This window comes from Rhinolophus sinicus, linkage group LG13 (genome assembly GCF_036562045.2).
Source record: "Rhinolophus sinicus isolate RSC01 linkage group LG13, ASM3656204v1, whole genome shotgun sequence".
Taxonomy (NCBI): domain Eukaryota; kingdom Metazoa; phylum Chordata; class Mammalia; order Chiroptera; family Rhinolophidae; genus Rhinolophus; species Rhinolophus sinicus.
The window spans coordinates 15,400,476-15,417,793 of NC_133762.1; the positions used below are offsets into that span (position 1 = coordinate 15,400,476).

The window sequence follows — 17,318 nt, forward strand, 5'->3', positions numbered from 1 at the left end:
TGGCTGCCTGTGGTCTGAGCCTCCCTGGGTTAGATCCTGGTCCCTCCACGCTGCCTGGAGTGGCCAGCGTCAACCTCTAAAGATGAGCCTGTTCTGATGGGAACTTTAAATACTGCGGGATCAGGGTGATGTGTTGACAACTTGACTTTCCCAGCCCTCTTCCACCCACGTGTTTCAATCCATTTACCTTCAGTACCACCAGCTGGGTCTCTGTTATCTGTGGGTCTGTCTCTATTCTGTTTATTCATTTGTTGTGTTGTTTATATTTTACGTATAAGTGAAATCATACGTAATTCGTCTTAATCTGACTGATTTCACTGAGCATAGCACCCTCTAGGCTTGTTGCAAATGGCAAGATTTCATTGATTTTTTATGGCTGAGTAATATTCCATTGTACGAATGTGCCACTTATTTATTCATTCATCCATCGATGGGCACTCAGGTTGCTTCCATATCTTGGCTGTTATAAATAATGCTGCAGTGAACATGGGGGTGCATATATCTTCTTGAATTAATGTTTTGGATTTCTTCAGATAAATACCAAGGAGTGAAATTGCTGGGTCACATGGCAGCTGTGTTTTTATTTTTTTGAGGAACCTCTGAACTGTTTTTCCACAGTGGCTGCATCAGTTTATAATCCCACCAACGGTGCACGAGGGTTCCCTTTTCTCCACATCTTGGCCAACACTTGTTTTTTATTTATTTATCGATGAGCCATTCTGACAGGTGTGAGGTGGGCTCTCATTGTGGTTTTTATTTGTGTTTCTCTGATGATTAGTGATGTTGACCATCTTTTCGTGTCTATTGGCCGTCTGTGTGTCCTCTTTGGAGAAATGTCTATTCAGGTCCTCTGCCCATTTTTAATCAGATTGTTTGGGGTTTTTTCATGTTGTATGAGTTCCTTATATAGTTTGGATATTAGCCCCTTATGGATGTATCGTTTGGGAACGTTTTCTCCCACTCAGTAAGCAGGTTGTCTATTCATTCTGCCCATGTGTGGTTCCCTCCTGCACGTTCTCCTTGGTGAAGTTCTCCTAAGTTCCTCTGCTCCTCTCCCGGGCTTGGTGAGGGTCCTATGGCTGTTCCTTTGAATTCTTTACCAGGCAGATTCCTCCTCTCCGTTTTGTTAGGATTCTTCCTGGGGATTCTTCTTGTTCCCTCATTTGAGAGCTACTCATGTCTTTTCATGGGCATGTCTTTTGTTTGACTTTCTGTGTGTGCTTATATGAATTAGACGTAATAGCTGTCGCTGCCATTCTTGGAGAAGTGGCTCTGTGTGTGCTGTGTGCCGGGTGGCTTTGGTGGGCCCGTCGGAGCCCAGCCGGGCACGGCCCCCGAGCTGGAGCGGGGCCAGGTGTGTGTGGCAGTGCCCGGGGGCCCTGCTTGCTCCCTTTGTCCGGCCCAAAGTGGGCTCCGGGATGTGTCCGGAAATGGCGCTGCAGTGACCTTGCAGGTAGGCCAATCCCCCCCCCATTAGAGCCCCTGCCGCCGTCTGGAGGGGGAGGGGACTGAAACCAAGCAGCAGTGGCTCCTCCACCCTGGAGAGTCCCTGCCAGTCCCTGGGGCTCCCGTGTGGGGCTCCCCTGCTCCTCTGCTGGGTCTCTTTCTCTTGTTTGCTGTCAGAGCTGTTCACTCAGCCCCCTGTTGTCTGCAGGACTAATGGCTGGCTGCGAAGTCTGGCAATTTACATTCGCGAACTTGTGGCAATGCTGTTGCTCACCTTTTTTCATATCAGAGGGATTATTCATTATGAATTTGTACCAGCTGGACAAACAGTTAACCAAGTTTACTATTTGGAAGTGCTGAAAAGGCTGCGTGAAAAAGTTAGACAACTTGAACTTTTCACCAACAATTCACGGCTCTCGCATCACGACAATGTACCAGCTCACACGGCACTGTCTGTGAGGGAGTTTTTAGCCAGTAAACAAATAACTGTATTGGAACACCCTCCCTACTCACCTGATCTGGCCCCCAGTGACTTCTTCACCCGAAGATAAAGGAAATATTGAGAGGAAGACAGTTGATGACATTCAGGACATCAAGGGTAATACGACTACAGCTCTGATGGCCATTCCGGAAAGAGTTCCAAAATGGCTTTGAAGGGTGGACTAGGTGCTGGCATCGATGCAGAGCTTCCCAAGGGGAGTCCTTCGAAGGGAACTGTAGTGATATTCAGCAATGAGGTGTGTAGTACTTTTTCCAGGATCAGTTCGCAAAGTTAATTGCCAGACCTCGTATATACGGGTGTATTGGGTTTGCTCATTGGAGGGGGCGAGTTCAGTGTCCTTCTAGGCCACTGCCATCTAGACCTCTTAAATGTTGGCTGGTTCTCAGTCAGTGTGTGCCCATCTTGTTAGCTGAGACCCCCAGTGAGCTGGCCTGCTGCTGGCCTGAGAGAAGTGAGGGCACCTGCTCCTGCAGCGCGCAAGCTGGCTGGGCGCTCCGGGCAGCTGCGTGTGGGCATGCGTGCTCCCCGTTCTCCCAGGGGCTGCCTGTCCCTCCCCGTCCCAGGCCTCCTCATGCTTTGCACTGGAGGAAAACACGGTTCCTGCTGCTTGGAGGGGAGGTTTGTGTGGGGTCGCTCCACCTGGCGCTCACTCGCCCGCAGCGACCGAGCCAGTGAAAGCTGTCTGTGTCCCGCTTTTCTGGGTGACTTTGGGCAACTCACTGCAACTTCTTGATTCCAGTCCTCACTGGCAAAATGAAGAACCTGGGCAAGATGGTCTTTGAGTTTCTTCATCTCTGAAATCCTGCATTTATACTTGACATGGAGCTGTACGTTAGCAGTGCGGTCAGGCTTCCCGCAAACAACTCAGCTTTCCCGTCCTTCAGCTCCAAGTAGCGTCGCGTGAGTGAGTCTACCCTCCCCTGTCCTGCTTTTGCGCTTAGCGTGACAGGAAGACCCCATTCCTGGGAGACACTAACTTAGGTCACTGTCTAGGCTAATTCCACAACTGGACCAAAGTGTATCTTTGTTTAGTAAAACATGATTTCATGGAAAGTGCAGATAAACCGCATCAAGTGTGCTGCCAACCCAGTGTTCAAAATCCTTGAGAAGTAGCCGCTTTTCCAGTTCCTGCAAGCATTTTCGAGACATGCATTTCTATCTGCCAGGAGCCTGCTTTGAAGCCAGAACATCAAACCAAATGGCTCCTGTCTGCTCTCAGCCGGTCCTCTTTCCCACTGGCCCTGCTGTGTGTGCTCGTCTCCCCACCTCTGAAAAGCAGAGGGGGGGGGAATTCCATGCCATGTAGAAGACTGAGTAACCCACCTCGCAGGGGGAATGACACGCTAAAAAGGGGGCCCTGGTCCTGCGTTAGTGAGTAGAGAATTTCTCCCCACACCTGCTGGAGCCTGATGGGAAGGGGCCAGGGAAGGCCTGCGGAGGGATCTCTAACAAATGAGGGAGAAGCCCTTCCGGGGAGTCACCGTCCAGAGCCGGACACTGGCCTATCATCGCAGCAGGAAGCCTTGCAGCTTTGGAAGAGAAACCTGTCTGCAGGATTCATGTGTTTCCCAAGTGCTATGGGTGAGGGAAGCCCGCCCCTGGCTGAGAAATACTGCGCTGCTCAGAGGGGATTGTAAACGGCCGTTCCTACGACTCATCCTGCACTGATGCCTGGAACGGATGTCCCCTGTAACCGATGCTTAGGTCACCAGTTTCCTGACCTGTGTATTTTGCATTCTTGTTCATGTTAAGGAGATGGAGCTGAACTGTGTGGACCCAGACGTATTTGCAACCCCAATCCTCCTGTCTGCAGTGGGCAGAAAAGACAGAAGCCGCCCCCAGCAGGAATTGAACTTGGACAGTGCGTCTGCCCCTTTGGGCGCCGGTCATTGCTGCATGCAGGAGGACCAGGCAGGTGAGCTGATTCATCACCTGGGCAAGTGGTGCCTGGCAGCTGTTTGCCTAAAGGGAAACCGTACGATTTCCTGGGAAGGTGGAGGTTTTCCCCGTTCCCTGGGAAAGACCTCAGTGTCAGTTAGTGTCACAAGCCACCTTGTTGGAGGGTGGGGGTGGGTGAGGAAGCTGAGTGGAAGTGGGCCACCCTGTACGTGAATGGCTTCTTTTACTGTATGGATTTGGGGATTGGACATTCTTGGAGACTGGGCATCCCGTGAGTGAAGACAGTAAACCTTCAAAGTTGCTCTGAGCCAGCCACCACGCCCCAAGCCGCCCTACCAAGCGAACTTGTGGCACTCGAGCATAGGATTCGATTCGTATTTGTCCCACGTTCTGTTCTAACTTCCTTCTGTGTCTCGAGTTATTTCCATAATAGGTTTCCCTGCCCCTACCCCCATGTTTGCCTCGAAGGTCAAACTGCCAAAGATGCTTACAGATCTCTTAAGATAAGACTAATGGCCTCTGGGAAGAGAGCACAGAGCTGGCAGGCTGGGAGTCTCTGATACTGGGCAGCTGACCCTCGCTGGCCAGGGCTTTTGGCCACGAAGCATGTCCTATCACCAACCAGGCTCTCCTTCCCAAATGTGTCAGGCAAGAAACTCACCAGATGCTTTACATGTCAGGGCCAGCTGCCAAAATCTGGGCTGAACTGGGAATTTTAAGACTGATTTGTAAAAAGAAAATAGTTTCTGGTGTTAAGAGCAGGATTTTGAAAGGTGTGTGCACTCACTTAGATGATGTGCTCTTCAGCCACCAAAATGAAACCACTGTGATATCTGAGGGAAACAGGTTTACGGTCTGCTGCATTTAAAAACTACAGAAGGAACCGTGTGTGTTACCGTTGCAACCAAAGCAAATACCTCTGGCGATGGACAACGATTCGAAGGCGTGGGGTGGAAGGGATAAAAAGAATCGCTAGTTGTTTCTGTAAAATTTTCTTTTAAAATATTACCTTACCACCAATAAAGAGAGAGAGAGAGAGAGAGAGAGAGAGAGAGAGAGAGAGAGAAGTTTTCCTGCCACTACCTTACCTTTGTTTGTGAAACCCTGCAGGCTGTCCTCTGGTCGTTGTTCTCAGCATACAGGCCTGTAATTGCAATGTAATGTTTCCTGCCCTGTCTGGGCACGCTGCTTTGCGTAGGGCTTTGATGCACTCAGACCCCCCAGCCCCCAGCCATGGCCCCCCAGAGGTGCCCGTTGACTTGGGGTGTGCCTGTCCCCATTCCAGCAAAAGGGCAGCTCTTGCCTCCTCACACTTATGCTGTACTTTCCCGGCCCTGTTCTGCTGCCTCTTGTCGCAGCTTCCCCAGGTGAGGCCCATCCTGAACGCTCGCCGGATATTCCCCGACTGAGTGAGGACCCAGACATGGGTTCTGTGGCTTCGCCATTCTGACACGAGCAGCCTCAGAGACTGACTCTGTATCCCCTGAACAGTGCCCCACTGTTGAAACATGACTTAGTTTTCTTCACTGTGCTAGGAAGCTGCATTTTTATCATGGATTGGACATGCTCAAGCTCTAAACCCCTTTGGGACCCCCCCGGATGCTGGCGTGCATCACCCCCCTTGGAGCAGGCAGTGTGTTCCGTATCGAACTGCCGTGATTGGTGTCCTCCAGGTAATTCCCCCAGCCCACCCCAGCCAGACCTCCATAGGCACACAGTAGGTCGTCAGTAAACGTTTATGCCGCTGAGGTGACGGGCCCAGGGAGGCCACACCGTGCCTGCCGACATGCAGTGTGTCCTGGCCCACGGCCGGGCCGTCTCATTCTCCTCCCCGTCTCCAGGCCCGCCCTGCTCTAACCCGTACCTGCCCCCTGGGCAGCTCACACCCACTTCCACTCGAGCCCGTGCCCTGGTTTGCCTCCCACTTCTGCCCTCTTCCCTCCACTGTCACACTTTTGTTCCTGGCTGCATCACCTCACTTGTCACATAGTCACTTCTCTGCACTTACTGTTTATTCACTCATTTATTCAACAAAAACGACTTAGCATCTATTATGTGCCAGAGGAGCGGAAATAGAAAGATTAAAGGCGTGATTCAGTACAAAAGGACCTTAATGTGTGTGTTCGCCCGCTGCGTGCCGCCCAGAACCTGACTCGCCCGGCTTGAACGGACAGAGCACGTATTGGGAGGCCGTGGGGTTGCATACAGGAGACAGGAAGGCTGGGAAACAGATGGACCCCAACTTTTTCAGTCCTTTTGTTTCTCCCCTATAGTTCACATTGGGGGTGGTGTATAAACAGCCTAGCATGTGTTCTCTCTCCACTAGGGAGGGCAAGATCTGATTAAATAAGCCCCTGAGACAGTATCCAGTGACAGAGAGGTGACAGCTGGTAGCTGGGTGCTGAACAGCCATACACAACTTGTGTCCATGTCGGGCACATGCCCTGAGAAGCGGAAACAGCCCGATGTGTGCCGTTGTGGGCCTGGGTCAGACCTGCCACTCACAGCAGGCAGCACAGCGGAGGGTTCGGGCGTCCTCCCCGGGCACTGCGGGCACCGGCGCCACCCAGGGCTCGCATGTCTGTCTCTGTCCTCAGCAAAGAGCGGCACCACTACTGGAGCAGGACTGCGCGGCCCCTGCCACGTCCGCCCGCACCCGGGGCAGGGGCTCTGCTCAGCGACCACGCCTGCGCGCAGCTGAACGGGGCGGACACGGGCTCCTTACCTGGATGGCAACCCCCTCTTCCCGTCCTGTGTCTGTTTTGAGAAGATCACTGCGATCAGGAATTTCGTTGCCAGACCCCTTCACAGCTTCTTGGCTGCTTATCTGCGTGGAGGAGCAGCCCGCGCTGGTTCAGCACAGCGCCTGGGGCTCAGCCTGGGATGGGGCACGGCTCCCGGGAGGCCGCCCGTGTTGCAGAATGACTGACTTGCCGGGACATTTGGGGAGCCCGGTCTGCAACTACAGCCCTTCTCTGACCCTTGTGCTTGCTCAAAGCGACAGCAGGCCTCAAGTGATCAAATCCAGAAACCATGACAGGCCCACTGTGTGCTGCATTTCTGCTGGTCGCCCAGCCTCCTCGCGGAGCAGTGTACCTGCAATGGCGGCCCAGGTGTCTCCCCAGCTTGGGACGATCACATACTCACCTGCCAGAGTGGGCAGCTCTTGGGGAGCATCAAGCGAATCCAAAGGCTTCCAGTTCCTGCTTTGGCCCTGCTGGCTGTGTGACCCCAGGTAAGTGGCCCAGCCTCTCTGAGACTGCTGCTTCCTGCCGACATTAGGTGATGCATCTCTTTGCTGGTGCCAGGAGCATGTGTCCGGCACTCAAGTTTCAAATCAGAAAGATAAATACATAGAGGACGCTTGGAGGTCAGGGGTCAAAGCAGCTTGTGGTAAAGGTGCGAGCGTCCCGTCAACCCATTCTGCTTTAAAAAGGCAGGACATGTTTCTGGAAATTTGTCATGACAGACTCGGGAAATTATAATTTAGATGTCATCTCTTGCAAATCGTAGCTTCTGAGATGTTGCTGCCGACTTTCATGATTTTATTTCCCCTTTATCCTGGGTGCACTCACTCAGGCATATGTATCTGTGGGAACATATATATCGTATCGCTTCCATTTCCCCCCAGTCTGAAGCTTAAACACCTATGGGAAATCACCAGGCGTCACTTCCCAGGTCCCAACAAGCAGGCATTTCCTGTTAAATGAAGTTGGGGATGGAATTCATTATATTAACTAAGCCCGTTTCCATGCGATCAGTGGCGTCCTGGCTTTCTCGGGGATGTGGCTTTCCTTTGCGGGGCACATCCCTGCTGCCCCTGCAAGCGACCTCCCAATTAAGGACCTGCAATTAGATGCCAGTGCCACCGTGCTCTGTGCTGCCAGTGACGAGGAACGGAGGCTTCATTCTGATGGACAGAATTGGGCCTTTTCACACTCATTAATGGCCTGAATTAGAACAGGATGCTTTCTTTGTCATTTCCCTTAGTTTCTGTAGAGCTGTAATTAAGTCTGGTGTCTGAAATCAGGAGAGTGATAAACGAAGGGAACACTGGCCGCCACCCTCAGGTAAGGACTGTAGGCCGGGAATACAATAGCAGGGTTTGGTTCTGGAAGGAGATAGATGAACCCCCTACCTAGGTTATGGACTTTTGAAGCATGTATTTGTCGAATGAGTAGGTGCTATACGTGTATACGTGTGTCAAGTACACAGGCTATAAAAGGTACGTGGGTGCAGTGGAAAGTACCAGCCCAATCAAGTATAGCTCTCATTCAGACTCAGCACACAGTTTCCTAAAATGCGTCCCCAGCTAATTAGTTTATCTCTCCAGGAGCAACTAAGGTTACCAATTCTTGTGTGTCCTGTGGCTGGTTTTACAGTTAAGGGCAGTGGGGCTCAGACCAGTCACATGGCTGGCTGTTTGGAGCAGCTGGACTAAGGCCCTGTCCCCCACACACACATAATCCCTGTAACGCGTTCTCATCCATGATATGTAGCTGTCAACAGGCCCCAGGCAAATGAAACACATTCTTTTCTTACAATGCAAACTAAAACTTTCTAATAAAACACAAGGCTGAAGAAGACATTCGGACGCAGTGCTTTTATTTGGCTGAATGTTCAGTAAAGGCCACAGGAGGTTAGTTCTGTGTATAGGACATCCGTTCCAGTGGCCTCGGTTTATAGATGAGGAAACCAAGAATCAGACAGGAAAATAATCGCTCAGCAAATGAAGGTTTTCTTTGCATGAACCCTGAGTAGTGCGTTCTGACTTTGCAAGCGCCGTCTGGTTCCCCTCGCCTCACCCCAATCGTTATCTCCTGGTTCGCCTGGCTGTACTGTATCTGGGGCGTTATGGCTGAGTTCTAATGGAAAATGCAGGAGCTCATTGATTTCCTATAATGGTTTTATCTATAGGAACTTGCGAGGACATCTGTTGGCTTAGAAGGTTTGGCACCAAGTGCCAGAAAATCTTGAGCTGAGGAGGGATGTTTGAAAGCAGTGTCTCCCCGTTGCTCCTCAAGAAAAGCCTTTTCTGAACTGGCGAGACCGTAAGTCCTTGATCCGTCATTACTAAAAGATGCACCGTGTAGATGGAAACTAAAATTATAAGTAATCATAGCAAAAAGTGATATGTGTTCAGTGGGTGTTGAACCGCACCAATCCCTTGTTGAGAACTGGGGCGGAGTGAAAATGCAGTCTTTATTTTTTTAACGTGTGGTTAAATACGCTTTTTTTTTTTTTAAATGAAGCGTAAGGGCACTAAAAGAACAGAACTACGATCTGTAGTTTCCAAATCAAAATTGACTGAAAAGGAAAAAAAAAAGGAAACAGAAAATGTTATCAAGCCAATAGGAAGCAGTGAGGGAAAAAGAGAGCAAAAAAAAATGGGGGGCAGTTAAAGAGAAATAAGTCCAACTTTATCAGAAATATGATTCCACTAATGGAGCTTGAAAGCTTCTAATAGAGTGCTTTATAATCCTGATGAATATGTAAATACGTAGGGAGGGCAGAAAGCCATAGGCATGGGAACGATGCCCGAATTCATCAAAATATCTACTCTGGGAAAGGGAGGTACGGCCTTAGATGAACAGGCCTCTCCGTTTCTCTGGATAGAGCTCAGTTGGACAGTCATTCGCTGAAGTTGGGTCAAGCTGCAGTGGTAGGTGCACGGGTCTTATATTGTCTATTCTTCGCTGGATGTTTGAAATATTCTCAACACAGTGAGTGTAGTGGCAGGAGGCGTACAAGAAAGGACCCCTTCTCCATGTGTGGCCCCATCTTTGTGCCCAGAGGAGGAGGACTCTGCTGACCTCTGAATGTGGGGACCCCCCCCATGGGCTTCCCACAAGAGTCAGAGAAGCCCGATGAGAATGCCGGCCTGGGGATCTGAGAACGGCTCCAGTCACCATCAGACTTCACAGGCAAACTCTGTTTGCAGACTTGCCTCCCCGTGTGTAATTTTGAGGAACTCTCAGTTGCCAACTGGAAGATGAGTCAGTCTGTTGGCCTTCCCACCGCAGACACAGCCAGAGCCAGGAGACACATGGCCCAGTCACCACGTGGGGATGTGGGAGTTACGTTCTAGGAAGACCCCCACGTCTATCAAACAGTAAAGGGGGTGCATACATTCAGGTGTGCTTTGACAGTGGTAGACTCTGCAGTGATGACGCTGATGAACCTTTAAAACCTAACATGAGCGAAAGAAGGTAGAAAAGTTACCGTTCTCGTTATATGAAGATTGAAAACAGACTCCCCTGAACTATAATAGAAGCATGAAGAGGCGTACGTGGTGGCGAAAGCAGACGTCACAGCAAGCAGTGATGACCATAAGCTTCAGGCTGAGAGGGGGGGCTGCCGTGGAGCAGAACGACGCCCCAGGAGCTCCTGGGTGCTGGCAGGGTTCCGTCTTCACCTGTGTGGTGATAGAACGTGTTTTTACTTTATAATAGTGAGCCGCAGGTTTGCTCTGCGGTGACAGGAAAAGAGACCACTGCTGAGCGGTGAGGGTTAATTCCAGCAGATCTGAAATTGTCCTGAGCTGTTTCACTGGGGCCCTTGCAGGACACCGACCCCCGGGGCAAGTCATGAAGGGCTCTGATTAATAGCTGCCTTGTGAGCATGGGTCCGAGGTGTCGGAGGGAGGTGTGTGCCGCTGGTCAGCATTGTTTATTGATAACGAGATTAGTGTTTGCGCCTGGTCCCCGTGAGAGCCTCCAGGGCTCTGTCTTTGGAGCTGGTTATGCAGCAAGAACGTGCCTAGGGGAGCAGCAGGGTGTAATAAACCCTGGTCGAGACTTGGTTCCATGCTCCATAATTCCGGCATGTTCCGCGGACAAGTGGTGGTGCCCAATCTGAGACAGCGAGGGGTGCAGCCTGTACAAAGGGGGACGGTTGCTGTTCAAGCCTCCCCTCCCCAGCTCGTCGCTGCAAGGCAGCCTTGGGCTGTGATGCACACCCCTCCTGTAACGCCATTGCGTTCTTACAGATGTCGGCAACTGTTTCTGCAAAATCCAGACAGCAAATAGTGGGGTTTGCAGGCCAAAGGCAATATGCTCAACTCCTGGAGTTCTTGTTGAAAAGCCAGGAGTCCTTATTACATTTAAAAATGTAAAGGCTAAAATAAATAAGTAAATAGAAATAAAAATATAAAGGCTGCGCTTAGCTCTTGGACTCTATCGAAACAGGCAGTTTAGTCCAACCCCAGCTGTAGTGTATCCTATTCCCGGAACACACTTTAGATTTGTGAGCAGTGTCATTATGATGGTTACTTTTATGTGTCGGCTTAGAGGGTGTTTTTGGACGAGTGTAACATTGAAAACAGTGGACTTTGAGGAAAGCAGATTGCTCTCCCTAATGGGGGTGGGCCTCGCCCAATCAGGTGAAGGCCTGACTAGAGCAGACGGCCCAGCCTCCCTGAGTAGGAGGGAATTCTCCGGCAGACGCCTGCGGACTTCCCTGGCACCACCAGCTCTCCTGGGTCTCCACCCCACCGCCCACTCCAGATTTGGACTTGCCAGCCTCCATAATAGCACGAGCCACCTCCTTAGAGTAAATCTCTTTCCATATATACATATACCCACATCCTATGGGTTCTGCTTCTCTGGAGGACGCTGATTAATAGTCATAGGAGTTCCTGTGAGTCTTCTTTCGCAATTTAACCCAGTCTAACTGTTACCATGAGCACATCACATAATTGGAAAAGTGGACTCTCTTAATATACAGTAAGTGCTTATTTTGTGCCTGTTATCTTATCTGAATTATTTCATTCTCACCACAGTCCTTGTTGGTAGGTACTATTCATTCATTGTGCCATTTGCCATATGACTAAACAGAGGCGTAGAGAGTGCACAGAGCTAGCTGTCAGGTTTCAGCCCATGTAGAAGTTCGAGTGACGTAAGGACTTGCAGCCGGGAGGCGAGGGGTGTGGGGGCTACAGCTAGTCACCTTCTGAGCCGACATAGCTGGGTACCCAGAGGAGCTGTGCAAAGCAGAGACAGACCACGTGAGCCTCCGGCAGCGGGGGGAAGGCCCGCAGCCCCGTGGGGTAGGTGCTGACAGGGGCAGGATGGCCCGTCCCCTTGCCACAGCAGCTCAGCTCTGTGTCCTGGCACTGGGCTTTCCCGTGGGCAGCAGCAGATGGCAGCTCCCGGCAGGTACTGCTCTCAGCCAAGAGATGCTATGGCTAGCAGCAGCCTTTTTTCTTTTTTCTTTTTTCCCCTAGTAAGAGATCGCAGAGGAAAGGCTGGGGGTCCAGCCAGCTTGGGGCCTTCCTAGCATGAAGTCCCTTCCAGGATCAGTGCTCACGAGACCTGTCATTTCATCCTTGGATGAAGAGTTGGAACAGTGAGTCCACGCCTCCACGAGCTGCACCTGGCCTTGGTGTCTGTCTCTTCCTGCCCCTCCCGTTGCTGAGGGCTGCCAGGAGCTTGGGGGGACCTTCACATCCGCAGCTGCAGAGCACAGAACCAGGAAGCGAGGTGAGTCCTTTCAGGCCCTAACCCCGCGGGTGGTGCTGAGGACAGAAGCTGCAACTCGGGACACAGTGCAAATAATGTTATAGAGAGGGACGCTGAGGACAGAAAACTCACCCCACTTCCTGGCCAGTGGGCCACCTCTTGACCTTGGTGCGAGGTTCTTAACTCTCTCAGCTTCAAGAGCCGGCGAGCTGTGCGGCCGGAAGGGGTAGGCAGCTGTGACGTAGGAGTCAGAGAGTCTGGGCCGACTTTGTAATCACACAGCACATGTTGTCCTTTAAAGCAGTCAAAGAAGCAGGCAAATGAAAGTGTTTGTCATCCCTCAGGGATGGCAAGTCGCTCCGGCGAGGTGGGGCCAGGTCAGCCTGGCTGTGGCATCACTTGTCCTCCCATGTCCTCTCCCAACGGTTCTGATGAATCACCGAGTCTGGCCTCCCACGCTGGCCCCCCAGTGCGGAGAAACGGCGACATTCAGCCATCGCTCCAGACCAGAGTCACCCCATGCGTGGGTCAGGTGCTGAGGGTGCAGAGCTTCCCCACAGGGGGAAAGCGGGGACCGTCCTACCATCACCTGCTGCCTCCTGACGGCCCTGGAGAACCTTTTCACCTGTATCCCGTTCCGCTGAGTGTGCCTCCCCGAGCCTTCACGCTGAAGTGAGCAGAGAACGAGACAGGCGTTCCTTAGCTTCTGTCCGCTGTGCGTGTTTCTCCCCTCGAGCGTGGGGGTAGTGCGCGCTTGGCCTCGGCTCAGCCCCGTTTGCTCAGGCCCCCAGGCTACACACCCACCCGGTTTCCACCCCTGCTTAGAGCTCACCCACGACTGGGGGGATCCTGCCACCCAGTGGTGACGGTGGGAATTGCCTTGAGTGGGAAGCTCAGCCAGAGAGCGTCCGATTGCCCTAAAATAAAGAAGGCTTTGAAAACATTAGTAATACAAGATACGAACCTTGCAGAGCAAGAGTGAACAAAATTGTGAGCCTCCAAAGTGAAGCATGGTGGGAAAGCACATTCATCTGACGTTTGTTTGGCTAACAAAAGCAAAAGCTTAGTGCATATTACAAATGTCTTCCTGTTGTGAAATTGTTACTTGTTTGTCATGTTTAAGAAGGAAATTATAATAGCACTGCTCTTTAAGATCAGAAAAGTCAGGGATCCGGGCCGGCCCAGTAACTCAGGTGGTTGGAGCGCCATCCCCGGCTGGATTCCCACATGGGCCAGTGAGCTGCGCCCTCTACAGCTAAGACTGTGAAAACAGCTCTCCCTGGAGTCTTTTTAATTAATGCGTTTGTCTGTGTGATACAGGAATTCAGAAGCTACAGTTTACTGGAAATTATGTTTAATAGTTTTAACTTGTTTGTTAAGCTGGGCCAGCTCCATGAGGTCAGCTGTATGTAAGGAAACCGTGCTCAGATCCCTCAGAACCGATTTCTAAGACTTCAGTCTCTGGAAGGAGGCCTTTTCCACCCTTGGTCTGTATCATTGACCTTTTAGTTATAAGGAGGTTTTCCTCTTGTCCTGCAAGGAGGAGAAGCAGAGGAAGAAGAGGAGCTGCGGAGAGAAGGAGACTTTGCAAGGACACCCCGGCTGGGAGAGTTTCAAGGGCAGCCATTCCTAGATGCCTCCGCCGTGGTCGCTCCCAAATCTGCCTGAGAGCAGGTAGGAATGATCGCTTACATACCCCTTCCCATCTTCCTTTTCACAATACCCTGTTTTGACAAAAAGGAAAGCGGCGCGCCTACTGTCCCACTGTCTTACTGTGCTTTGCTCCGAGCTGTAAAGCTCCCTGGGGCACCACCCCGAGACAATGTCAAATACAGTCTTTGGGGACCACCCCTGTGATAATTGGCCGAGGCTCCCCAGGCTCATCTGGGGCTCGGCTGCAGCTCCTGGAGGTGGTTGTGTGAGGGAGACGTGAGGCAGGGGACCCTGGCTGACTGGCCTGTGGTGGGATGCTCTGAATTTGGGGTATACGGTGGAGAAATCAGCATGAGGGGCTTCACCTCTCCCATCCCCCACATATTGTCGCATAAAGCATCACTCTTGAGGGAGGAGCTTCTGAGAAGAGAACAAAGAGCCCCAGAAAACGTGTGCCCCTCCCAACATTCACTGCTCAGCGGTTACTTTCAGGTATGTCCACACCCCAAGGACCTGTACAGCTCAGCGAGGTTGATTCTTTCGGGCGTGATGAGAATGCTTCGTGAGCCCCAGAATTCTTAAGTATACACTGATTCCGTCCTGCAGGCAGGACCTGCTGTGGTCTCTCAGATCCTGGGGTGCTGCCTTCAACAAGACAGTTACAGCCTATTTTAACACGTCACCTCGCAAAATAGTTATTCCTGTTAGAGTCTAGCATGGCCTTATTTCATTTCATAAAATGTTTAATATTGTTCTATCTCCTTTTAACAACAAAACAAAATTATGTGATAGCTGTCAGGCTGATTCATTTTTACACTTCAGTTAAATATACAGGAAAAGTTTGATTGTGATATCTAATGTAATTAATCATTCCTGATTTTTATACATGATTCTTACTGAATTATTCCAAAAAGCTAAATGCCAGTGTTCAGTAACACACAAGCACATACACATTTTCCAAACACCGTGCTTCATAGGTGACCTTTGCAAATAACAATATTTTAACTACACTTGACATTGCACAGGACTACATAGAGTAATACTATTTTAGGTACCTATCACTTTGGTAATGATTGCTTTTAGTAACGTATCCTACAAGCTGTGCTCCTTACGTTATTTCTTAATGGTTCTTTTAAAATAGTATTCTTCAAAAACACATTGGAAAATAAAGTTGGTTCTTTCTAATGTTATTCAATAAAGAAAGTAAGCCGATGGGACTGGCTGGTTTGCCATCAAAGGCTGGTTTTGCTCACTGCATTAGGTGGCAGACTTTTCCACGAACTTAATAAGCTACGTTTCCACCAAAATAAAAATATGTATAAGGCAGTAAAATGATGGAGACATTTTGTAAAATAACATTGTATTGGCGAAGTGATATTAAAATTAAAATTTCAATTTCCCCAACCCTTTATGATTAAATAAGGTGCCCGTAAGTGAAGACGTGGACAGTACACTTAATTGTCATTTAATACACATTGGGAAAGTTTTTTTAGTTATATGTCCCAGAAATTTAAATAAGGAATAACTGTAATGAATGGGTAACATCCACTTGCATAAAAGATGGTTTCAAATTATTTGATTTTAACAGCATTGCTAGAGGACCTAATTAAGTGATTAGCTGATTATTAATTAAAAAAACTAATAACAGATAAAGATACCATTTTTGGCATATAGCTCAGAAGGAGTTCCAAGAATTGAGTGACAATTCCGTAACAATTTCTATTCCCACCTACATGTTTCTGAGAACAAGGTTTCTCAGTATTTATAGCCACAGGAATGGAAAATGGGTAGAGTAGAAGCTGAATCATGTCACATTTTAGTAGCAACAAGTAAAATGCCTCAACAGAACATAACGTTTTGAAAGCCACCCGTCCCATTAAGAGACGTGTTTTCCACCAACTCTTGCTTTGTATGTTCTACTTGGCATGTGTGATGCTTTGTCCGTACGTCTGCCTGACAAAACCTGTGCTTCCCGTGCCTCAGCTCGGAAGCCACTGCTCACCCAGCCACCTCGTGCATAGATGACCATGTGGTTCCGTGTCACCAACGGAAAGTGAGCAGTCGCAGTGTGTTCAAGCTCCGGGTCAAGGCTTTTAAGAAGGAGTCGTGTCTTTTCAAGCTTTCTTCTCCCTTCCCCCGAGCTGGATTCTGCTAAGATGACGAGAGGTGCCTGGTAAGTGAACCGAAGGTAGGCTTCGTGGTGGCGGGCCACTGGGATGTGGGGCTTTGTTGAAGCAACCATCATTACCTTAAATACTGCAATGTTTAATAAGTATTTATCAGTATTTTGTGGTGCTCTGTGCAAATGTGTGCTGGTGATGAATTGTACTGATGACTCAATCCAGAAGGAATTTTTAACACTTAGAGCCTTCTGGTGATAGGAAATGGGGTAAAACTCCAATTCTTTTATATTCATAATTCTGAGAGAGAGAGTTTGGTTGGGGTAATCAATAAATATAAAAATGTGTAATTAGGCTAAAAATACATAACAGAAGGGAACTCGCAAAATGAATTCAAGGAGAAAAAAGGATGATATGACTTTTGCAACTGTGAAAGAAGGGTTTGTTCACGTACAGTTTTTAAAGGGTGATGGTTTGCCTTCAATTGCTCCGTCTGCCCTGCTGCTGCTTTACAGCCGTCTAATACTTCCCCACGCTGCTACAGTGGGTGCACAGAACGCCACGAGAGCATGACTTGTGTAGCTGGAGTCAGAGTTCGGGGTCTCTGCAGCCAGTCACCCCACAGGCTTACCGAGGACTCTAGATGCCAGCACTGTCCTCGAGGCTGGGTGGAGGAACAGAGGCAAGACGCCATACGCACACTCCAAAATCCTTTGTAGCACCCACTAAAATATGCTAAAACAAACGACAATCATAAGCCATGGATGCCGTAGCGCAGTCTGGGAGCCGTCCCGTGAGACCGCCCAACGTCGTGCTGTCAGCGCAGCTCACACACAGGGCCTGTCTGCATTGGGCAGACGCACCCGGCATTCTCTCTGCCCTGCGCATTTCGTCTGCAAACTCCAGGGGACTACACAGAATGTAATCACTTCTTTCTTCAGTCATTGCCATGAACTCACCTTTCTCCACCCCGTCATGCACTGGCAGGGCCAGTTAGCTTTCCATTTATGTCGCCGGGAATTTTAAAGTCCCGGTCCCTGCCCCTAACACACAGATCAGTCCATCCTGCTGGGGCCTCAGTGCTTTGCAGCCTCACCACGTAACCCCACCGGCCTGCAAAGCCTGAGAAGCCCTCACATGACACAAAGCGCCTTCATCTGAACTTCCCGTTGAAAAAGTTAGAGTTCTCACAGAAGAAAGTCTGATGCTCCCTGCCGCCCCCTGCCCAAGCCCCGTGGC

At 50.1% G+C, this 17,318-nt stretch overlaps 1 protein-coding gene across 1 annotated transcript in view; it reads left to right on the forward strand.

Annotated features, from left to right (window-relative positions):
- LOC109453648 (uncharacterized) overlaps positions 1-17,318 on the forward strand; it is a 159,979-nt gene that overhangs the window by 133,355 nt on the left and 9,306 nt on the right. The window contains exons 14-21 of the mRNA XM_074317700.1: positions 2,688-2,848; positions 3,701-3,863; positions 5,383-5,520; positions 6,445-7,082; positions 8,765-8,898; positions 12,072-12,327; positions 13,847-13,980; positions 15,943-16,132. The gene's annotated coding sequence lies outside the window, so the exon portion shown is untranslated. The remainder of the gene's footprint in view (positions 1-2,687; positions 2,849-3,700; positions 3,864-5,382; positions 5,521-6,444; positions 7,083-8,764; positions 8,899-12,071; positions 12,328-13,846; positions 13,981-15,942; positions 16,133-17,318) is intronic.